The sequence below is a fragment of the Camelina sativa genome, unplaced genomic scaffold (genome assembly GCF_000633955.1).
Source record: "Camelina sativa cultivar DH55 unplaced genomic scaffold, Cs unpScaffold00495, whole genome shotgun sequence".
NCBI classification, from domain to species: Eukaryota; Viridiplantae; Streptophyta; class Magnoliopsida; order Brassicales; family Brassicaceae; genus Camelina; species Camelina sativa.
In genome coordinates, this window is record NW_010921712.1 from 103,189 (window position 1) to 109,708 (window position 6,520).

The window sequence follows — 6,520 nt, forward strand, 5'->3', positions numbered from 1 at the left end:
AGAAACAAAGGGAAAGTTCTTATTCGAAGCGCCTCGTGATCGTCAACCAATTCTGTGCTTCAATATAATTACCAGGAGTAAGCGTTATAGCCTGTTTCCAATACTCAGCGGCTTGAGCGAACCAAGCCTCCGCCATTTCAGAATCTCCTTGTTGAATGGCCTGTTCTCCACGGTCGGAATAGGCGGGTCAATTCTCTCCTTGAGAACCGTACTTGAGAGTTTCCTACCTCACACGANTATCAGGTCCCTTAGCTATTGTTCTTGAGAAATGACCGAGTTTAGCCCACTCANTTAACCTACTTTGAACTTTATATCTAATTGAATGTCTAATTGAATGTCTAATTGTTTATATCTAATTGAATGTCTAATTGAATGAGATTTCTTATAGATATCTTGTAATTACATGAGTTTCAAACTTTCATTTTGATTTAATTAATATGTTAATTAATATAAGAAGTTTTATCTTTTCTCCTACCTTCAGAAAAAAGGCATGTCCACTGTTATTAGATATTAGAATTTTCTGAAAGGTAACTATCCCGCTTTCATATAAAAATTTATATAGAATCTTTGAAAAAGACTTTTTCATACTTCATAAAAAAGAAAAAGACTTACTGTCTTTAGGATCTGATGCTACACTGCTGCTCAATACCTTAGGGTATCCACTCTATAACATAAGTAGATTCCTAAGATTTATATCATATTATGATATAAATAAACAGCTCTTGTTGTATCGGTCCAAAACCTTAACCTTTCCAATTGATCTTTACGGTGCTTCCTCTATCAATTAAATCTTTTTTTATCCATAGAAGAAAGTATTTAGGCATATCTAGTCTTCACTTCATATTTCGATCAATGAAGTTTATTTATTTGCTACAGCTGATAAAAAATCGTTTTGGACGACGCGCTTATGTAGAAAGCCCTTTTTTGTGTTTCTAGTATTTCATTGACTAGTTGTTCGTTCTTTTTTTCTATAGTGGAGATAGTCGCACGTAATGACAGATCACAGCCATATTATTAAAAGCTTGTGGTAAAAAGGGGTTTCGTTCTAATGCCCGAAAATAATATTCTAAAGCTTTGGTATGTTCCCCATTACTTGTGTGGATAAGGCCTATATTATAGAGTATATAACTTCGATCATAGGGGTCAATTTCTAGTCGCATAGCTTCGTAATAATTCTGTAATGCTTCCGCATAATTTCCTTCAGATTGAGCCGACATCCGTTACGGTCGTCATTCGCTTTAACGAATTCTCCGTTTCAGAACCGTATGTGAGACTTTCATCTCATACGGCTCCTCCTTTAGGTGCATAATGAAAATAATATATGTNGGTCAATTCCCTCCCTGAGAACCGTACTTGAGAGTTTCCTACCTCATACGGCTCGACAACCAACTCTTTTGTTTTGGTGTACCAGTTTTTTAACTTTAACCTACTTTGAACTTTATATCTAATTGAATGTCTAATTGAATGTCTAATTGAATGAGATTTCTTATAGATATTTTGTTTTTCTTGGATTAAACAAAAGAGAGTAATTACATGAGTTTCAAACTTTCATTTTGATTTAATTAATATATTAATTAATATAATAAGTTTTATCTTTTCTCCTACCTTCAGAAAAAAAGGCATGTCCACTGTTATTAGATATTAGAATTTTCTGAAAGGTAACTATCCCGCTTTCATATAAAAATTTATATAGAATCTTTGAAAAAGACTTTTTCATACTTCATAAAAAAGAAAAAGACTTACTGTCTTTAGGATCTGATGCTACACCGCTGCTCAATACCTTAGGGGATCCACTCTATTACATAAGTAGATTCCTAAGATTTATATCATATTATGATATAAATAAACAGCTCTTGTTGTATCGGTCCAAAACCTTAACCTTTCCAATTGATCTTTACGGTGCTTCCTCTATCAATTAAATCTTTTTTTATCCATAGAAGAAAGTATTTAGGCATATCTAGTCTTCACTTCATATTTCGATCAATGAAGTTTATTTATTTGCTACAGCTGATAAAAAATCGTTTTGGACGACGCGCTTATGTAGAAAGCCCTTTTTTGTGTTTCTAGTATTTCATTGACTAGTTGTTCGTTCTTTTTTTCTATAGTGGAGATAGTCGCACGTAATGACAGATCACAGCCATATTATTAAAAGCTTGTGGTAAAAAGGGGTTTCGTTCTAATGCCCGAAAATAATATTCTAAAGCTTTGGTATGTTCCCCATTACTTGTGTGGATAAGGCCTATATTATAGAGTATATAACTTCGATCATAGGGGTCAATTTCTAGTCGCATAGCTTCGTAATAATTCTGTAATGCTTCCGCATAATTTCCTTCAGATTGAGCCGACATCCGTTACGGTCGTCATTCGCTTTAACGAATTCTCCGTTTCAGAACCGTATGTGAGACTTTCATCTCATACGGCTCCTCCTTTAGGTGCATAATGAAAATAATATATGTAAAAATGTGATGTCATTATGAACTAAGCGGGGCTAATGTTTTTACAAGAAATCCCTAGCCAACCTTCTTGCAAAAGATCTTTTCTTACTACCAAGTGGGTTCATGCTAGATAAAAATAAAAAAGGAAACTCTCAAAATTTCTTTGTTCTCAACGCCCCTAAATTTCCAGGAATGAGTCACTTCAACAGTCTTAAATGGTTATACGGGTATCCAAAGTACGAACGAGATGGATGTTTATTGTTCCAACCATTTTAATTTAATTAGTCCCAATCCCAAAGAAGAAGAAGAAAGGGAATCATTTTGAAGAAAGTTTTTGTGTTGTTGATTTCTCGGCGTAGTGCTTCTTCCCCTATGCCTCCTATTCGTATATTGTATTAGTGTAGTAGGATTGATCTGTAATACGGGAACCATAGGTAAAAACCTTTTGCTCAATACTTTCACAATTGAAGCATCTAAGGCTGCATTAATCGTGGATACATGACAGAAGGGATTGTTTTTTATATTATAAACTTCACCTTCAAAAGCGTAGATTTTTTTTCAATACTTGTTTTTCTTTCTATTCCAATCCAAATCGGCGAGAAAAAAAAGAATAATAATGATAATCAAATCGCACCATATCTGTAATAAGTAAAAGCCTCTTTTTCTCCGGAAGTTGTCAGAATGACTTGTAATAAGATATCGGCTACAATTGTAAAGATTTTATCAATAAAATTTCCATTTATACGCAATCTTGGCATAGGTAATATNTCTAACTCTTTTTATTTCCTTTACCTTTTCTTTTGTGAGAAAATTTTCTCACAAACAAAGGAATTGTATAGTACGAACTAACATAAAAGCGGACTCATAAAAAAACACCTTCTATCTACTTCCAATTTTTCCGAGGTATCTATTAACCATAATCTAAAAAACGATGAATAACTCGCTATTCACCCAGATACTCAGTCATAATCCTGATGTCGGAGAGATGGCCGAGTGGTTGAAGGCGTAACATTGGAACTGTTATGTAAAGTTTTGTTTACCGAGGGTTCGAATCCCTCTCTTTCCTTACTTTCAACTAATTCACCAATCTTACGTGATTGACCACAATGTATCAAATCCAATAAAAAAGAATAGATATAAAATCTACCTTGTTTTGATTTTGAAATAGATTCTCTACTCCTAATTTCTTTCATATGGAAAATGCTGGGAAGAGCAAACAAGGGATCCAAATCCCCCTACCAATCTATGATACATGAATAGGAAAAAGATTCCTCGACAAAATCCCTTACCTTGTGCCTTTTTATTTTTAACGGCAAAGGGGAGTTGTCCGAACTCTTGTTTTTAGTAATTTTTTTTTTACTTAAGTTAGGTTTATTAAGTCTGTCGAGAGTAATATTCTACGACAAGCAATTCATTTATTTTCAAACCGACGCATTTCCTATCTATTATTTGATTGACTAACCCTTCATATTGGAATGTGTGAAGAGTCAGATGGTTTGGCAATTCTTCAGGGGCAGATGAATCAAGAAGATTTTGAACCAAAGTTCTAGAGTTTTGTTCATCCTTCACTGTAATAATATCTCGGGGTTTGCAGCGATAACTTGGTATATCAACTATACGGCCATTAACTAAAATATGTCCATGGTTAACTAATTGGCGCGCTTGAGGAATAGTCAAAGCCATACCCAATCGAAAAAGGATGTTATCCAAACGCATTTCAAGTAATTGTAGTAAAACTTGACCTGTTGACCCCTTGGCTTTTCCGGCGATACGCACATATTTAAGTAATTGGCGTTCTGTAAGACCATAATGAAAACGCAATTTTTGTTTTTCTTCTAAACGAATACGATATAGAGATTTTTTTACGGAGCGTGATTGGTTTCTAAGATCGCTTCCTGCCTTAGGCCTTTTACTAGTTAGTCCCGGTAAAGCCCCCAGACGTCGTATTTTTTTTAAATGAGGCCCTCGGTAACATGACATAAAGACTCCTTTATTAGTGTCCACATGGATGATCAAAAATTTACCCAAGTCTAATCGAGTATTGCATAATAAGCATGCAACTAAAGGAGCTCGGCAAACATTTATGTCGGTAAATATTTTTGTCGATGTGTCGGGTTAGTATGGGTCTTGTCTTAGGTGTTGTCAACATCATGTAGATAAAGTAGATAGCAGAACTTTGGTGGAAAAAAAACAAAAAAAAAACGTAGGTAGTACAACCTATTCATTAGGGTGACATATATGTCCAACAGATATCGAAGGGTTTATCCCTTCAAAGTTGGGATATGTGGGTTCTCTTTAATTGAGGAAGATTCTGACAATACTTTGGATGGAGTATGGAAATTAGAAGTTTAGGAATTGCTTTTGATGCCTATAAATTCCCACTTGTCGAAATAGTGTTGTATACCTACTGATTCATCTAGGTAAATGGGACCACGATTATGTATTGTTTCATACCAAACCATTGGACTATAATTATGTCGTTACTTGAACTAAGTGGCATAATGCAAGATATATTTGGGGTTAGGTTCAACATGTAATCACGTGGTTTGGTTTTTGTGGATTCAATTGGGACTAGTGTCCACGTATGTATGACCACATATGTATGACCACGTATGTATGACCACGTATGGAACCTTTTACATATGTATTACACGTAAAAGGTTGCAATCCACGTATGTATGACCATATGGACATTGACATCATGTGGGATGCATGATCAAACATCCACGTACTTGTGTCCACGATTATGTAGAGTTGTATACAAATCCAATTGGGACTGTATCATTGTTTGTTGGTTTTGTGACACGTAAAAGGTTTTAATCCACGTATGTATGACCATATGGATCCATCGACATCGTGTGGGATGCATAATGAACCATCCACGTACTTGTGTCCACGATTATGTAGAGTTGCATACAAATCCATTAGAGTAGGATTATGTGCATGTGGTCAGGTTTTTGTGGATGGATGAGGGGTGTGTAAAATTATGATTGTTAAAAACAGATGTTGCTAACCACATTTGTGTGACCATATGGTTCTTAATATTATAGGTTTTGACATGTCGCAATTAACCGATGTAAAAATACACCAATAGCATTTAACTGAGGAAAATATGAATTATAAAGGTTATAACTTAATGGGATAACATAATACCATTTAACATTAAGAAAGTACAGGATAATATCCCTAATATATAACCGATATACAACTGGATAGGTAATAGTAGATACACTCCATGCATCTCTCCCGATTGTATTGACCAAGCATGTCGTGTTGCCACCAGCATTCTGGGAAATCTTCAAAATGCAAAGTTTTCTCGTAGGAGATTTTTCTTTGAGGTCCAATGATGTAGATGTGGTACATAAAAGAGTCCGACATTTTGTCTGCTTGACCAAAGCCGTACTTCTTCCTGAAGTTCAAGTAAACATCCATATCAAGAGTCCCAGCACAGGAATTCAACATTACCCACAATAATTCAGCAAACGGGTACACACTCCTAACCGTACCGAGCAAATCTATTGCCTCTTTTAATTGAAGGCATTGAAACGCAAGGAACAAACTTTTCACATACAAAGCATATTGATTCTCCTCGTATAGGCACCATCCGAAGAAATCATAGTAGACATGTGTAAGCCTTGACCATTTGACAAACTCCGGATCACGATCCAACCTGACAGACGAGAGTGTTTCCGGAGACAAAGCAGCTACTCTCCCCGCGCGGCCAGCCAGGATCCAGTTTTTCAGCGCCATCGGGCCTTCCTGAGATACCAAACTCACTATTTTGGCAAGTATAGGGGCTGGAATGTGCAGGTCTTTGGGGGGAGGCTCCTTTATATGTATCTAGAGGTAGTACCAACAAAAATAATTAATATATAACATACGGAATCGCAGATCTGAAATTGTAATAGTTAGAAAACAAACCTGTAAATTAAGTTGAACAATAGACTGACGGATTGACTCCGGTTCTGGTTCACGGTCACTCCTCCGTGTCAAATCACTATGCGGGAGAGGGTAATGTCTGGTCGTTATCAAAGGTGTAGGAGGAGGGCCATTATTTGTTGAAAGAACCATGTTTCCTCTTTTTG

At 35.8% G+C, this 6,520-nt stretch overlaps 1 pseudogene; it reads right to left on the minus strand.

Annotated features, from left to right (window-relative positions):
• Positions 1-1,332: 1,332 nt before the first annotated feature.
• Positions 1,333-3,022, minus strand: LOC104773223 (annotated as a pseudogene).
• Positions 3,023-6,520: the final 3,498 nt, after the last annotated feature.